The sequence below is a fragment of the Anomaloglossus baeobatrachus genome, unplaced genomic scaffold (assembly GCF_048569485.1).
Source record: "Anomaloglossus baeobatrachus isolate aAnoBae1 unplaced genomic scaffold, aAnoBae1.hap1 Scaffold_2545, whole genome shotgun sequence".
Classification (NCBI taxonomy): domain Eukaryota; kingdom Metazoa; phylum Chordata; class Amphibia; order Anura; family Aromobatidae; genus Anomaloglossus; species Anomaloglossus baeobatrachus.
In genome coordinates this window covers 1-18,431 of record NW_027442115.1, presented here as the reverse complement: position 1 = coordinate 18,431, position 18,431 = coordinate 1, and the positions used below count along the sequence as shown (strand labels likewise).

The window sequence follows — 18,431 nt, the reverse complement described above, 5'->3', positions numbered from 1 at the left end:
CGCCTCCCGTTGCCTGGGAACCGTCCAGGCACAAGAGGGCTATGTGTCACCAGAAGGCGCACACACTTCCTCAAGGCCGGCAGACGTGCAATCCCAGGCACCTTCCAGTACCGACCAAGGTAGCGTCCTCCGAAACTACACTTGATCTTAGCCAAAAGGCCGAGAAGCTATAACCCGAATTGGTTACGGCCTTGAGTGGCACCCTGGCCTATACCGGACACATCTTAGGGAGAGGGAGACAAACCCACACCTACAGAAGACATTTTGTCACCCAAGCCAACCCTTGAAAAGGCTGTTTTGCAGAGCAAAAACAAGAAGAATGGTGCTTTTTGCAGCCGCCGCCCACTGCAATGAATCTGAATAACTCCTCCTTTTGGACACAAGCACCTCCCCTCCCCCTTGCAGTCTTTCCAATTCATGATACAAAAAGACGGACGGACAGGACAGGACAGGACAGGCTGCCTGACTTTCCGTCACTGCCACCCTTTGCCATCCTTGCCCGTAGAAAGCCCTTTCATCATCCCCAAACCCTAATCTTTTCCCTTCCCTTCCCAGATGCGTCTCACTCCCTTTCATTAGGAAGTGAGCGCAGCCTTTTCTCCGTTCTGCACATGCGCGACGTTAAACACAAATGCGCAGGCGTGCGTTCCATTACCCTCACTGCATTCCACTCCCATACAGGAAGTGGGCGCAGCTATTACTACGGTCGCACATAAAAGAACCCACGGCCACCACTGCACATAGCTGACTCCACCACAGGACACCCACTTCTACACCAACGCAGGTAAGACAGGATCGGCACCTCTATGCTCCCGTTACAATCAGGCTCAGTCACCATGTGATAACGCTCTCAACTCTTTAGTTGCAGGCTCCCCTTGCTTCACCTCCACTGGCTGTGCTGCCATTTCCTCTCCCACCTGGAAGGTATACTTTATTCCACTATTTTCCTGTTTCTCTCTTCCCCCTTTTCCCATAACCTACTTTTATCTGCATTTGTGGGGTATCTATATGCTATTTACATCATAGTTTTATTCATTAATATGGAAGGGAAGAGTGCCCATGAGAGTGTTGAACTGCGGAGAGCAAGAGATTAAGCTGCTCCGATTTGCCACCATTGATAAGCTGTTCTCAGTAGATACACATGCTATCCAAACAGCAGCATCCACCATTGTTCAGCCCACCCATTCAGTGACAGCTCACCAAGTCAGCCAGATGAGTGGTGTAAGGAATTACACGTAGGCACTGACTCCACACCTTCACATCACAAGAAGGGGGTCTACAGGCTAGTGCAAGAATACGAGCAAGTCTTCAGCAAACATCCGCTAGACTTTTGAAGAATAAAAGGGGTCAAACACTACATCCCCACAAGTGCACACCCACCCATCAAAGAGAGATATAAGCCAAAACTACCTGCACATTACCAGTGTACCAAGGACATGTTGAGCAACATGAAGGAGGCTGGGGTTATCCGTGACAGTTGTAGCCTCTGGGCAGCTCCGTTGGTCCTGTTAAAGAAGAAGGACAGCACCACTCCCCTGTATTGAGGAATAGCTAGCTGCATTGAGAACTGCAAATTATTTTTCTACCCTTGATCTCACTAGTCGCTATTGGCAAGTGTCCGTTGCTGAGACAGACCGGGAGAAGACCGCCTTTGCCACCCCGATGGGTCTCTGCGAGTTCAAAAGCATGCCCTTCGAGCTGTGCAATTTGCCAGGAACCTTCCAGAGGCTGATGGAATGCTGCTTGGGACACCGAAACTTTGAAACGGTACTGCTATACCTTTATGATGTTATTGTTTATTCTAAAGCAAACAAGATTTTAGGGTGTATAAAAAGGGAGATTAGATCCGGTGAGCCCAACGTATTGTTACCCCTCTATAAATCACTTGTAAGGCCACATCTGGAATATGGGGTAAAGTCCTGAGCAGGTTGATAACCATTGGTTTGAGCATGGTAGGGTGTAGTGCGCATCTTCCTGCATCGGTAAAAGCTGCAGAAGTCCTTGAAGATTTCCGCTTCAAAGGCTGTGCCTTGATCTGTGAGGACTCTCTCTGAGTAGCCATGAGGTCTGCATAAGTGTGCTTGGAAGACCTTCGCTGCAGTATGGGCCATTAGATCTTTGACTTGTACCACAACCATAAATCTCGAGTAGTTGTCTACCATCGTAAGTGCATACGTGAGCTCGCCTCGATATTCTGCAACAAAACTCCCTTTTTCGATTTCAGTTTCAGCAAACACTCCTCTTCCTGTAGAAAATATTTATCATTACCTAAGACAGTCATTCTAATGCATGACAATATTAAGGCAATTTAGTTAAAACTTGTTTTAACTCACCTTTAAGGGGATTGATGTATTTCATGGTCAATCCAGGTTTGTCAGTGATGGCACTGACATAATGTATGGCGTCTTTTTCGGGCGTTATCCTTTGCCTTTTCATTGTGAAAATCCAGTTGCCTATATCAAAGCAAATTCTACTACTTGTAAAGTATGCAGAAAATGAAATGTAGAACATATAACATCAACTGCTTAGGAACGCATCATAGGTTAGTACTTAAAAGGATATTGTCATGTTCTAGTCATAATGCAAGCTGGACATTTTTCATGTTACCCTGTAATCGCCGGCCTGTTCTAATGCTCACAAGCCAAGATATAGGCTCAGCTGCTAAGGCTTCCCTCTGCCTTCTGAATGAAACTTGAATATGTCTGGGTCACTGTGTATATAGCAGGTGCTCAGAAAAAATAACAGTCAATTCAATAGAAATAGCTCTGGCACACTATAGTGATCAATAACGTAAGAAAAGAACTCTTGGAATGCTGAAAATTCTTTATTTGTGCAAAAGGATAATTCATCCAACGTTTCGACCTTGTTTTTAGGTCTTTATCAAGGATAAAGTTATCTAAGATCATAAAGGGTTACAAAACCATATAAACACGTAATTAGTACATAGTACAACATAACAGTACAATATATTGCTACTTGAGAGTACAATGGGTCAAATGACCATGATGCACATACAAAAAATTTTTCCAAAGCCATAGTGAAAACATTTGTACTGAGGAAAGAAAATTTCCACATGACCTATCTGGAGAAACATTCTGGATCAAACAACCAAAAATAGTCAAGCAGGTAAATACACACCTATATGGATAACAGGATGATATGTGTTCAATTGTATAGCGTCATTGCCATTAAGGTACAAATGGAAAACTTGCAATCCTATATAGTGAAGGAAATGAACACATATCATATCAAAGAACACAGGAACATGGGTGTGAGAAAAACCTCAATGTTTATACTTTGTTCTTTATAATGGTGTGAACATGTATATGTCTCAGTACCTTATGCACTTGAGAATTCTAGTGAGTAGATCATGAAAGCCTATTTCAGAACTGGAATCGGTAAATAATTGTAGGTGGAATCTAAATGAAAAGATGGTACAAGTGTTATCATGACACGTGGGCTATAACACAATGGACCGTGTGACAAAGAAGAAAGGAGAGAAAGAAGAGGAAGAAAATGCAACTACCTGTAACATTACGTGATAGTCACTGGTAAGTATCACTTGACAATTCAAATGAAAAAGGATTCCTTTATTAAAGGGTTCTCAGTCGCCTCAGGATCATGAAATACTAGGGTAAATGATATGAGAATGGGTAAGAAGCACCACTAAAGGAAATATGAGATGCAGGACATATATCTATAAACCCCTGAACTACATGATAGAAATAAAAAGAAGAAAAAAGAAAAAAAAGAAGAAAGAAGAAGAACACATAGAATGCGGAAAGAGAATGGGTACAACTACCTGAGTTACTGCAGGGAGGCCCCTGGTTGGTATTGTGAGGGTTAGTGGAATTCCTTCACTGAAGGGTTCTCAGTTGCCTCAGGTTCGTGAAAAATGCTATAGACAAATAATGCCCGGAGAAAAGGGGTTCATATACAGCGAATAATGGTAATACAAGGTACATGTGTCACATGTAATAGTATATATATATATATTGTACTAAGCTCTACACCAGAAATAGAAAGTAGTCCCTCTGCCTTCTGTCTAGGTGCCCTGAGTTATGTCCTGTAAACTGTCACAGGGACCCAGACACACATGTGTAGTAGGGGAATATCCCTGCTGAGATGCCAGTGCTAGAGCACTCGTTTGCTGTGGAGTTGAACGCTATGTGAGCAGTTCTTACCTTCAATGAGCAGAAGTCTCTTTTTTCAGATTTCAATATCTCTGTGGGTATCTGGCAGAAATATGGAATACTCTTTACTGCTAAGACCCTGTACACCACTCCCACTAAAGGGGGCTTTACACGCTGCGACATCGCTAATGCGGAGTCGTTGGGGTCACGGAATTTGTGACGCACATCCGGCCGCATTAGCGATGTTGCTGCGTGTGACACCGATGAGCGATTTTGCATCGCTGCAAAAACGTGCAAAATCGCTCATCGGTGACATGGGTCTCCATTCTCGATTATCGTTACTGCAGCAGTAACGATGTAGTTCGTCGCTCCTGCGGCAGCACACATCGCTCCGTGTGACACCGCAGAAACGAGGAACCTCTCCTTACCTGCCTCCCAGCCGCTATGAGGAAGGAAGGAGGTGGGCGGGATGTTCCGGCCACTCATCTCCGCCCCTCCGCTGCTATTGGGCGGTCGCTCAGTGACGTCGCTGTGACGCCGCACGGACCGCCCCCTTAGAAAGGAGGCGGTTCGCCGGTCACAGCGACGTCGCCGGGCAGGTAAGTATGTGTGACGGGTCTGGTCGGTGTTGTGCAGCATGGGCAGCGATTTGCCCGTGTCGCGCAACAGATGGGGGCGGGTATCCACACTAGCGATATCGGTACCGATATCGCAGTGTGTAAAGTAGCCTTTAATAAACTGTGTAAAGGATTTTAAGTAAAAATCCACAATAAACCAGCGCTAGATGGGTTTTTATAATTTTATTAATAGACCACAAATAAAAAATTTTTTGCTATCCTTGTTTCAAGACAGAGTATTTGATAATATACAATACACTGATTATTACTAAAACCAAGGACCACATAAAACAAGGACCACATAAAATAAAAAATGAAAGTAATGAGAATAAAATTCTTTTGTATAACCAATTAACTTCGAGGTGATACAATATTCACATTGATTTAGTTTTACCAGTCTAATGTAATGCCCCGGCCGGTGGCATATATTTTGTTTGGTTAATAATTTAGACTTATACAATGAAAGATGTACTATACCACCCCTGGCTAACTTACAAGTTTTAAGTTGTACAATATTTATGTACAAGTTTGCGACGTTATATTCATATATAGGAAGGCAAACAATATTGGCAATTTAGTGGCACCCACCATACGTAATCTTACAGCACCTAATAAGGGAGGATTATTTGACCTGAAAGGTTTTTTTCCATGCAAAAGCTGTATAGTATGTAAGAATACAAAAAATATTTCACGGAAATCCTTCTTACAGGGGCAGTCAGAAGTCATGATTAGAGAATTTATTACATGTCAATCAAAGGGAGTAGTATATTGAATTCAATGTCCCTGTCAGAAAAAATACATTGAGAGAACTATTAGACCCCTATGGAAAAGGGTGGGTGAGCACATTAGAAGTGTTAAAAATAAATGTACTAAGCACCCCCTATCCAGACATTATGTGTTAAAACATGGAGGGTCCTTTAAAGGATCCCAAGTATGGGGCGTACAAAAAATAACTAAGGATTGGAGAGGTGGCGATTTCATTAAAAAAATGTCACGAGCAGAAAGCCAATGGATTTTTGAATTGAACACCTTGAAACCATATGGACTCAATAATGATATAGAACTGTTTCCTTTTAATTAATTTATATTTTTATAGGTAGAGGAGTAATAGGTACTGATAATAATACGGAGAGAAGGAAAAAAAAAAAAAAAAAAAAAGCGATTGTCATGGAGATATATGTGTATATATGCATAATATATATTAAAATTGGTGCTTCACTTGCCCAAGGTTGATGTAGATATAAGGGGCTTTTCATATTATAGCAAATTTATATTACACCTTTATGATGTCCTTTTGTTAAATTTATTGTTGAAAAAAAGCATATGCATATATACACATTGTCTTCCCAGTATATGATGATACAAGCAAGGCTATATATAGGTCTTTTTAGAAAAACCTTTAGAAAAACCTTTGCACATAATTATATTATATGGCTATTATGAACGGTCTTTCACAAATTGATATATGTAGTGGTCATTGAATGTTGGTTGAATTTAAACATTGTTTAATTTTATGCAAATTATAACCAATTAAATATATGCATAAATAGTGCTCTAGGCAACAGCTGAGTTATCCTTGAGGAAGGGGGCCGTTACACGCCCCCGAAACGCGCGTCGGATCAGGACTCTGTTTTTGCCTACCTCACCTGTGCGGTGATAACCTGCCAAGTAATCTCTCCCTCGTGTGGAATCAACCGGCTTCCACTGGACACGGTACGGATTGCCTGCTGGAGAGGTTGAGAGGTTACCGCTGACATTTCCTTTGTCTGCAACCAGGATACATTGGTACCTCCAGCGGTTCTGCATTGCTCGTTTGGAAGCGGATCGGAGCCTTGTGTGGTGCTAACCTGCCAAGCAACTTCCTCCTGTGTGGAATCAGTCAGCTGACACTGGATACGGTCTGGACTGCCCGCTGGAGAGGCTGAGTAGTTACCGCTGATCTTATTGTTGTCCGCAGCCAACATCTTGGTGCTTTCAGTGGCTTCGTACTGCTTGATTTCGAAAGTACATTTGGGAGAATACGGGACCGGCTGGTTTGTGGCCTTGTGAAGTGTTATAAAGGCTCTGTAAAGAGGGATGTCGGTAACCATACATCTCCCCCAGAGCCAGCACTAGTCGCGGCCACTGGCCTCAAAACGTCCGCTCTGGAAGTCTAACAGGTCAATCCTGTACATAGCGGTTCCAGCCTAATCAACGGAGAAATCCGGGGTGTTTTTTGCGGTCAAGTTGTTGTGAGGTTTATTCCCCCAGGCCCTGGGGGCGAATATAACGTCGCAAACTTATATTGTACAACTTAAAACTTGTAAGTTAGCCAGGGGTGGTATAGTACATCTTTCATTGTATAAGTCTAAATTATTAACCAAACAAAATATATGCCACCGGCCGGGGCATTACATTAGACTGGTAAAACTAAATCAATGTGAATATTGTATCACCTCGAAGTTAATTGGTTATACAAAAGAATTTTATTCTCATTACTTTCATTTTTTACTTTATGTGGTCCTTGTTTTATGTGGTCCTTGGTTTTAGTAATAATTAGTGTATTGTATATTATCAAATACTCTGTCTTGAAACAAGGATAGCAAAAAATGTTTTATTTGTGGTCTATTAATAAAATTATAAAAACCCATCTAGCGCTGGTTTATTGTGGATTTTTACTTAAAATCCTTTACACAGTTTATTAAAGGCTACTTTACACACTGCGATATCGGTCCCGATATCGCTAGTGTGGATACCCGCCCCCATCTGTTGCGCGACACGGGCAAATCGCTGCCCATGCTGCACAACACCGACCAGACCCGTCACACATACTTACCTGCCCGGCGACGTCGCTGTGACCGGCGAACCGCCTCCTTTCTAAGGGGGCGGTCCGTGCGGCGTCACAGCGACGTCACTGAGCGACCGCCCAATAGCAGCGGAGGGGCGGAGATGAGTGGCCGGAACATCCCGCCCACCTCCTTCCTTACTCATAGCGGCTGGACATAACTCAGGGCACCTAGACAGAAGGCAGAGGGACTACTTTCTATTTCTGGTGTAGAGCTTAGTACAATATATATATATATACTATTACATGTGACACATGTACCTTGTATTACCATTATTCGCTGTATATGAACCCCTTTTCTCCGGGCATTATTTGTCTATAGCATTTTTCACGAACCTGAGGCAACTGAGAACCCTTCAGTGAAGGAATTCCACTAACCCTCACAATACCAACCAGGGGCCTCCCTGCAGTAACTCAGGTAGTTGTACCCATTCTCTTTCCGCATTCTATGTGTTCTTCTTCTTTCTTCTTTTTTTTCTTTTTTCTTCTTTTTATTTCTATCATGTAGTTCAGGGGTTTATAGATATATGTCCTGCATCTCATATTTCCTTTAGTGGTGCTTCTTACCCATTCTCATATCATTTACCCTAGTATTTCATGATCCTGAGGCGACTGAGAACCCTTTAATAAAGGAATCCTTTTTCACTTGAATTGTCAAGTGATACTTACCAGTGACTATCACGTAATGTTACAGGTAGTTGCATTTTCTTCCTCTTCTTTCTCTCCTTTCTTCTTTGTCACACGGTCCATTGTGTTATAGCCCACGTGTCATGATAACACTTGTACCATCTTTTCATTTAGATTCCACCTACAATTATTTACCGATTCCAGTTCTGAAATAGGCTTTCATGATCTACTCACTAGAATTCTCAAGTGCATAAGGTACTGAGACATATACATGTTCACACCATTATAAAGAACAAAGTATAAACATTGAGGTTTTTCTCACACCCATGTTCCTGTGTTCTTTGATATGATATGTGTTCATTTCCTTCACTATATAGGATTGCAAGTTTTCCATTTGTACCTTAATGGCAATGACGCCATACAATTGAACACATATCATCCTGTTATCCATATAGGTGTGTATTTACCTGCTTGACTATTTTTGGTTGTTTGATCCAGAATGTTTCTCCAGATAGGTCATGTGGAAATTTTCTTTCCTCAGTACAAATGTTTTCACTATGGCTTTGGAAAAATTTTTTGTATGTGCATCATGGTCATTTGACCCATTGTACTCTCAAGTAGCAATATATTGTACTGTTATGTTGTACTATGTACTAATTACGTGTTTATATGGTTTTGTAACCCTTTATGATCTTAGATAACTTTATCCTTGATAAAGACCTAAAAACAAGGTCGAAACGTTGGATGAATTATCCTTTTGCACAAATAAAGAATTTTCAGCATTCCAAGAGTTCTTTTCTTACGTTATTGATCACTATAGTGTGCCAGAGCTATTTCTATTGAATTGACTCTTATTTTTTCTGAGCACCTGCTATATACACAGTGACCCAGACATATTCAAGTTTCATTCAGAAGGCAGAGGGAAGCCTTAGCAGCTGAGCCTATATCTTGGCTTGTGAGCATTAGAACAGGCCGGCGATTACAGGGTAACATGAAAAATGTCCAGCTTGCATTATGACTAGAACATGACAATATCCTTTTAAGTACTAACCTATGATGCGTTCCTAAGCAGTTGATGTTATATGTTCTACATTTCATTTTCTGCATACTTTACAAGTAGTAGAATTTGCTTTGATATAGGCAACTGGATTTTCACAATGAAAAGGCAAAGGATAACGCCCGAAAAAGACGCCATACATTATGTCAGTGCCATCACTGACAAACCTGGATTGACCATGAAATACATCAATCCCCTTAAAGGTGAGTTAAAACAAGTTTTAACTAAATTGCCTTAATATTGTCATGCATTAGAATGACTGTCTTAGGTAATGATAAATATTTTCTACAGGAAGAGTAGTGTTTGCTGAAACTGAAATCGAAAAAGGGAGTTTTGTTGCAGAATATCGAGGCGAGCTCACGTATGCACTTACGATGGTAGACAACTACTCGAGATTTATGGTTGTGGTACAAGTCAAAGATCTAATGGCCCATACTGCAGCGAAGGTCTTCCAAGCACACTTATGCAGACCTCATGGCTACTCAGAGAGAGTCCTCACAGATCAAGGCACAGCCTTTGAAGCGGAAATCTTCAAGGACTTCTGCAGCTTTTACCGATGCAGGAAGATGCGCACTACACCCTACCATGCTCAAACCAATGGTTATCAACCTGCTCAGGACTTTACCCCATATTCCAGATGTGGCCTTACAAGTGATTTATAGAGGGGTAACAATACGTTGGGCTCACCGGATCTAATCTCCCTTTTTATACACCCTAAAATCTTGTTTGCTTTAGAATAAACAATAACATCATAAAGGTATAGCAGTACCGTTTCAAAGTTTCGGTGTCCCAAGCAGCATTCCATCAGCCTCTGGAAGGTTCCTGGCAAATTGCACAGCTCGAAGGGCATGCTTTTGAACTCGCAGAGACCCATCGGGGTGGCAAAGGCGGTCTTCTCCCGGTCTGCCTCAGCAACGGACACTTGCCAATAGCGACTAGTGAGATCAAGGGTAGAAAAATAATTTGCAGTTCTCAATGCAGCTAGCTGTTCCTCAATACAGGGGAGTGGTGCTGTCCTTCTTCTTTAACAGGACCAACGGAGCTGCCCAGAGGCTACAACTGTCACGGATAACCCCAGCCTCCTTCATGTTGCTCAACATGTCCTTGGTACACTGGTAATGTGCAGGTAGTTTTGGCTTATATCTATCTTTGATGGGTGGGTGTGCACTTGTGGGGATGTAGTGTTTGACCCCTTTTATTCTTCAAAAGTCTAGCGGATGTTTGCTGAAGACTTGCTCGTATTCTTGCACTAGCCTGTAGACCCCCTTCTTGTGATGTGAAGGTGTGGAGTCAGTGCCTACGTGTAATTCCTTACACCACTCCTCTGGCTGACTTGGTGAGCTGTCACTGAATGGGTGGGCTGAAGCAATGGTGGATGCTGCTGTTTGGATAGCATGTGTATCTACTGAGAACAGCTTATCAATGGTGGCAAATCGGAGCAGCTTAATCTCTTGCTCTCCGCAGTTCAACACTCTCATGGGCACTCTTCCCTTCCATATTAATGAATAAAACTATGATGTAAATAGCATATAGATACCCCACAAATGCAGATAAAAGTAGGTTATGGGAAAAGGGGGAAGAGAGAAACAGGAAAATAGTGGAATAAAGTATACCTTCCAGGTGGGAGAGGAAATGGCAGCACAGCCAGTGGAGGTGAAGCAAGGGGAGCCTGCAACTAAAGAGTTGAGAGCGTTATCACATGGTGACTGAGCCTGATTGTAACGGGAGCATAGAGGTGCCGATCCTGTCTTACCTGCGTTGGTGTAGAAGTGGGTGTCCTGTGGTGGAGTCAGCTATGTGCAGTGGTGGCCGTGGGTTCTTTTATGTGCGACCGTAGTAATAGCTGCGCCCACTTCCTGTATGGGAGTGGAATGCAGTGAGGGTAATGGAACGCACGCCTGTGTGACGCTCCTGGACTAATCCAGGGTGTCACAGGGAACTGCACTATTCTCTATCCTTGGTGCAGGGCCCACCCTCCTTGGTTCCGGGGTCCGCAACAGTGATTCTGTACTAACAGCACAAATCCTAGTCACCCAAACACTACACTTGTCAGGCACACCAGGGGCGTGGTTCCAGCTGGGAAAGGAACCGCCCACCTATGAGTCAGACAGGCTGGTGGGAGGAGTCAGTTAGACAGTTGGTAGTAACTGAAAAAGAGAGAGGACCTGGGGATTAAGAGCTCCCTGAGGAGAGCCTGGCTGGGTCGCAGACAGTGGCCTGTACTTGACGGCTCAGAGATTAGCGGCGTCAGCACAGCGGAGGGATAGGACTTCCCACACAGAGCAGTCACAGAAAATCCCACGTGCCAGCTGCTAAGAGCAGGTCCCAATTAAAAAGAGGGACGGGACCCGAAGGTTTCAAGCCAACGGGGCCAGGGACACACACAGTATACAGTGTATGGAGGAAGGCTCCAGTCCACCACAGAATCACTGAAAGGGACCACCGCACGTGCAGTCACCGAGTGCAGCAGTACCAAGAGACTTTGTTTACCTCAGAGTCTGTGTCCACTGAATGCGTCATCACACCTGAGTGAGTACCCTGGCCCCCAGCGTCCTGCCGGCCCTATATCAATATAGGCTGTTCCTACCTATTCCCTACCCTGAGTCCCGGGGCCCCTACCTGCGGAGGGAATCACCACCAGGCTGCCCCAACACCATCAGCCCCGGCACTCCCATACAGCAGCGGCGGTATTCCTTATTACCGCACACCGCAGGTGGCGTCACAAATATTCTCCCCTGTAAAAAACCTTTTTGTTTTTCATCAAAGTGTCTGCCGAGCAGTCCGACTGCTGCTAGGGCGTCACACATTGATTTTTGGCGTCACGAACAGGATTGGACTGGACCCACTAACCTGGGTGACGTGCACCTTCTCCAAAACTGTTGAGCCCAAAGTGAATAAAAAAAAAAAAAATTCAGTTGCCGCCATCTTGCTGCTGAAAACCAAGGGGGCATAGAAAGATGTCGGCGCCGGGTGAAGCGAGCGCAGCGGCAGTTCCCCCTCAAGATCAAGGTGACATGGACGCACGAGCGACCGCGCAGATAATGCCAATGACTTTACCGTATGTGCCAGGCGCTACCTGGCTACCACAATATGATGGTTCCCCTGACACTCTGCAAGGATTCAAAAGAAAAATCCGCACACTCCTGGATATGTTTGGGATGAATGACCGGCAGCAAGCGTCTGTACTACTCGGCCAGTTATCAGGCGCCGCAGAGCTGGAGGCGGAGACCTGGACAGATCAGGACCGGGCCTCAGTAACTGCCAGTGGATCTGGAGATGGAAGTTGAGATGCCTGAAGTTTATTCCCCAAATGCAGATTGGGATACCAAGCGTAGAGCTCAATACAGGCAAATTCAAGAGTATGTCGAGGAGAATCTGGACCAAAGTAGGGAAAAGCAAGAAAGAAGCTTTAACAAGCAAGCCCAAGCCCCTCCATTTTCACCAGGAGAAGTGGTCTTAAAAAGAAAAAGAAAGATGCATAAACTGGACGACCAGTGGGAAAGAGAGCCATATGTGGTCCAGCCTTCCAATTTCAACAACCAGAAGACCTGTCTTGTCAGCAAGGACCAAGGAAGAACCACAGCTGTAATTTCCCATGACCACTTGAAAAAGTGCCCTGAACCCCTGAACATCCAGAAGGAAGAACAGCCCCAACCTCAAGTGACTGAGAAAAAGAAGAGAGTGATCCACACCATCCTAGGTGACTTCCCGGAAGATTGGCCTATGTACAATGGAGCAGTGATTGTGCCTGTACTCACATTCCCGCAACCCGCGGAAGAACCAGAACCAAGGAGGCCTGAAATCATTGCACCTAGAGAAGTACCCATACCAGCACCACGAACACGTAGATTACCACCTACAACACCTAGCACCAGTAGTGGGGAACAGGTAGTAGCAAACACCACAGTACAAGGGTTAGAGGGAAGCCAGGAGCTGAGAAGGTCCACCCGTGTGAACTTTGGTCAGCCCCCACATAGGTTCAGAGATGAGGAATGGTAGCGGAACCCGGCTACTCTACCCTAATGTAAATAGTCTAAATATAGAGTAAATTTAAAAATGTTTAGTATTTTCCATGCTTTTAATTCTACTATTTTCCATGCTAAAGATAGTCATGTAAGACATGTTGATATAGAGTGTTGATAAGAAGAATGTTGATTTTATTTTAATTACCTGGATTCATGACCTGATTGACGACCAATGATAAGTTTTATTGAAAATGGACCTTTGGCTACAGGACTGGTGGTAGCCAGCACGAACTGGTGCTATTGTAAATGGTTATTTCCCATTCATAGCCACGGACTGCATCCCCACCTACAGGAGAAGACACAGGTGGAGGAGAGACCTGGGAGACATATGGCCCAGGTCTGGCCACCAACAGGAACGGTGGCTTGCCTCCTTTTGGAACTTTGGGGGTGGGATGAAGGACTGGGAAAGCGAAACGTTGGGTTCAAGTGCCTCCCCTGCGTGGGATGGATAGATATGTTTTTCTTATTAAAATGTTCACTTTTTGCAGATAAAAATAAACACTCTGGGTGCACTGTAGCTCGGGGACGAGCTACGTTTAACCAAGGGGGAATGTGACGCCCCTGGACTAATCCAGGGTGTCACAGGGAACTGCACTATTCTCTATCCTTGGTGCAGGGCCCACCCTCCTTGGTTCCGGGGTCCGCAACAGTGATTCTGTACTAACAGCACAAATCCTAGTCACCCAAACACTACACTTGTCAGGCACACCAGGGGCGTGGTTCCAGCTGGGAAAGGAACCGCCCACCTATGAGTCAGACAGGCTGGTGGGAGGAGTCAGTTAGACAGTTGGTAGTAACTGAAAAAGAGAGAGGACCTGGGGATTAAGAGCTCCCTGAGGAGAGCCTGGCTGGGTCGCAGACAGTGGCCTGTACTTGACGGCTCAGAGATTAGCGGCGTCAGCACAGCGGAGGGATAGGACTTCCCACACAGAGCAGTCACAGAAAATCCCACGTGCCAGCTGCTAAGAGCAGGTCCCAATTAAAAAGAGGGACGGGACCCGAAGGTTTCAAGCCAACAGGGCCAGGGACACACACAGTATACAGTGTATGGAGGAAGGCTCCAGTCCACCACAGAATCACTGAAAGGGACCACCGCACGTGCAGTCACCGAGTGCAGCAGTACCAAGAGACTTTGTTTACCTCAGAGTCTGTGTCCACTGAATGCGTCATCACACCTGAGTGAGTACCCTGGCCCCCAGCGTCCTGCCGGCCCTATATCAATATAGGCTGTTCCTACCTATTCCCTACCCTGAGTCCCGGGGCCCCTACCTGCGGAGGGAATCACCACCAGGCTGCCCCAACACCATCAGCCCCGGCACTCCCATACAGCAGCGGCGGTATTCCTTATTACCGCACACCGCAGGTGGCGTCACAAATATTCTCCCCCGTAAAAAACCTTTTTGTTTTTCATCAAAGTGTCTGCCGAGCAGTCCGACTGCTGCTAGGGCGTCACACCTGCGCATTTGTGTTTAACGTCGCGCATGTGCAGAACGGAGAAAAGGCTGCGCTCACTTCCTAATGAAAGGGAGTGAGACGCATCTGGGAAGGGAAGGGAAAAGATTAGGGTTTGGGGATGATGAAAGGGCTTTCTACGGGCAAGGATGGCAAAGGGTGGCAGTGACGGAAAGTCAGGCAGCCTGTCCTGTCCTGTCCTGTCCGTCCGTCTTTTTGTATCATGAATTGGAAAGACTGCAAGGGGGAGGGGAGGTGCTTGTGTCCAAAAGGAGGAGTTATTCAGATTCATTGCAGTGGGCGGCGGCTGCAAAAAGCACCATTCTTCTTGTTTTTGCTCTGCAAAACAGCCTTTTCAAGGGTTGGCTTGGTGACAAAATGTCTTCTGTAGGCGTGGGTTTGTCTCCCTCTCCCTAAGATGTGTCCGGTATAGGCCAGGGTGCCACTCAAGGCCGTAACCAATTTGGGTTATAGCTTCTCGGCCTTTTGGCTAAGATCAAGTGTAGTTTCGGAGGACGCTACCTTGGTCGGTACTGGAAGGTGCCTGGGATTGCACGTCTGCCGGCCTTGAGGAAGTGTGTGCGCCTTCTGGTGACACATAGCCCTCTTGTGCCTGGACGGTTCCCAGGCAACGGGAGGCGATCACCTTTGTTATTTTGAAGTCCTACTGATAAACAGAAAAAAAAAAAAATTAAATCTGTTCTTATCAGTTTAATATCTGATACGTCCCCTCTCTGGGGACCATATATTAAATGGATTTTTAGAACAAGGAGATGGAAAAAATCTTGCTCTGTCCACTGCACGCATTGACCTGGTATTGCAGTACCTCCAGGACCGGTGCACCCCTTCTTAACCCAGTTTCCAAAAGCAGAACTCAATTCACCTGATTCAAATGAGCCCCATTAGTGAATTGAAAGAAAGCAAAAACTTTATATGCACCTCAATTTGGCCAATTCACTTTTCACACTTTCACCCTTTTTTTTATCTTTCACACCTTTTACTTGCTTTATTGATGCAAAAAGCTGTGCCAAATAGCAAACTCATCTCCACTCAACTTGACCAACTCTGCTATGTCCCGTGCAGTATCTTATTCTCAGTCTTATCTAGATCATTTGCAATTGAATAGAATAGATCCCTTTTGGCTACTTATGACTGTGTAAAATATGTAGTTTTACTGGGCTGGGATGAGAGAATCCATTGAAGCATGGTGTAGGGATTGTGGTTCCTGTGTGCTAAGAAGAGAGGCTGGCACCAGCCAGAAAGCCCCATTGCAGCCAATAATCACTTAATAACTTTTTCAACTTGTCATCATATGGGAGGCCCCGTTGTTGGTAGACGTGCACCTTCTCAGTGAATGGCCGGTGAAATGCAGGCAACTCGATCTCTTCGAGGTCATCATCCTCTGGCCCCTCTTCCGACAGGTGGGGCATCCGGGAGAGTGCATTGGCATTGACGTTGGTACGGCCGGCCCGGTACTTGATGGTGAAATCGTAGTTGGCTAACCTGGTCACCCACCGCTGCTCCAACGCGCCCAGCTTGGCCGTATCTAGATGGGTCAGCAGGTTATTGTCTGTGTACGCGGTGAACTTGGCTGCTGCCAGGTAATGGCGGAACCGCTCGGTGATAGCCCACACCAGTGCCAAGAGCTCAAGCTTGAAGGAGATGTAGTTCTCAGGGTTCCTCTCAGTCGGTCAGAGTTTTCGGCTAGCATAAGCTATTACCTTTTCCCTTCTGTCTTGGACCTGGGATAGAACAGCCCCCAAGCCCACATTGCTGGCGTCGGTGTAGAGGATGAATGGGCGGCTGTAGTCAGGGTACGCTAGGATTTCCTCTCCGGTCAGGGCTGTTCTCAGCTGGCGGAAGGATTCCTCATGCTTTTCTTCCCACACCAATGGGGCTACTAGGGATCTACCACCCTTGGTCTGTCCTACGAGGAGGTCTTGCATGGGGGCAGCCATCTTTGTGTACCCCTTAATGAAGCGACGGTAATATCCCACCAGGCCCAGAAACTGCCTCACTTCCCTCACTGTGGTCGGTCTCGGCCAGTCTTGGATGGCGGTGATCTTCTCGGGGTTGGGGGCGACACCTTCCGCACCAACCACATGTCCTAGGTACTGCACTCTGGGTTTCAGCAGATGACACTTTGAGGGCTTCAACTTCATCCCATACTTGGCAAGGGACGCGAACACCTCGGCTAGGTGCTCCAGGTGGGCTTCATACGTCTGTGAGTACACAATCACATCATCCAAGTACAGCAAAACGGTCCCATAGGCAGTCTTCTCTCGGTCTTCCGGTGCCACGGCCACCTGCCAGTACCCGCTGGTGAGGTCAAGGGTGGAGAAGTAGTTAGCGGTTCTCAGCGAGGCCAGGGACTCTTTGATGCGGGGCAGAGGGTAAGCATCCTTATGCGTTATCTGGTTAATCTTCCGGTAATCCACACACATCCGCATGGTGCCATCCTTCTTCTTAACCAGCACCAACGGAGCGGCCCAGGGACTACAGCTGTCCCTAATAACCCCTGCCTCCTTCATGTTCCTCAACATGTCTTTGGCGCATTGGTAGTGTGCAGGGGGAATAGGCCTGTATCTCTCTTTAATAGGGGAGTGTGTACCGGTAGGGATGTGGTGTTGAACCCCTTTAATCTGCCCAAAATCTAGAGGGTGCTTGCTAAAAACCCGCTCATACTCCTGTACCACCCGGTATACCCCTTCCTTGTGGTGTATGGGGGTATCATCAGTGCCGACATGTAGCTCTCGATACCACTCGCCTAACTCCCCCAGGGATGAGTGGGAACCGGCAGCAGGCGGTGTGACCGGGGGAACGGCTTCATGGATCGTGTGGGGATCTAGAGTGAGCAATTTGGCAAGGGTAGCGTACCGGGTGGTGCATGAATGCACACATATTGGTTTTATAATCTTATTGTATTACTTTATATTCTTATTTCACTTGTGCATATCTCCACCATAATCCTGGCTAAGAAATATAGCTTTTTTTGGGGTACACAGGTAGTAAGGTCTTCTTTCTATTTCTTTAGGGGTGATATAGCCTGGTGGAACTCTAGACCTCTAACATTATATATGCACCCTTTTTCTTTATGGTTCTTGGACACCTTATAACATTCTTCCATACATATATATCTTTCTCATAAATTATAAATAATTAGGCATTTTTATATATTTTATTTACATTTTCATAAATAACTTTTTACAAAGCATGGGGGACATTCTCACATACATATAATTTTCATGTACGCATTCTGAAAATTTACGCATAAACCGTACACACTCCTTTTTGTAACAATTTCTATAACTCATTCGCTGAACTCTCATCCCGGATATTCATTCTTACACCGAATTTCCTGTTATAACACAACATTCATGATTTTTATTCAATTTATTTTTATTTTTTAGGTTTATTAGTAGTGATGAGCGAGTACTAAAAAGCTCGGGTGCTCGAAGCTCGGGCCGAGCCTCCCAAGATACTCGTGTACTCGGCCCGAGCACCGAGCCCAATGTTATCCTATGGGAGACCCGAGTATTTTTGTGAAATGACCACCGGCAGCATGTAGAAACCCTAAAAATGGCACAAAAGTCTCCGAAGAGTGCTCAAATGACATGGCAACAGCATGGGGAAGACCCCTTGAAGCATTTATCACTCAAAAGTCACAGCTGTGAATAATTTTGTCCGCGTTTTACG

General features: G+C 45.3%; 1 pseudogene; it reads left to right on the top strand.

The window, feature by feature from the left end:
- The first annotated feature begins 15,376 nt into the window (after positions 1–15,376).
- On the top strand, positions 15,377–15,583 carry LOC142262961 (U2 spliceosomal RNA; annotated as a pseudogene).
- Positions 15,584–18,431: the final 2,848 nt, after the last annotated feature.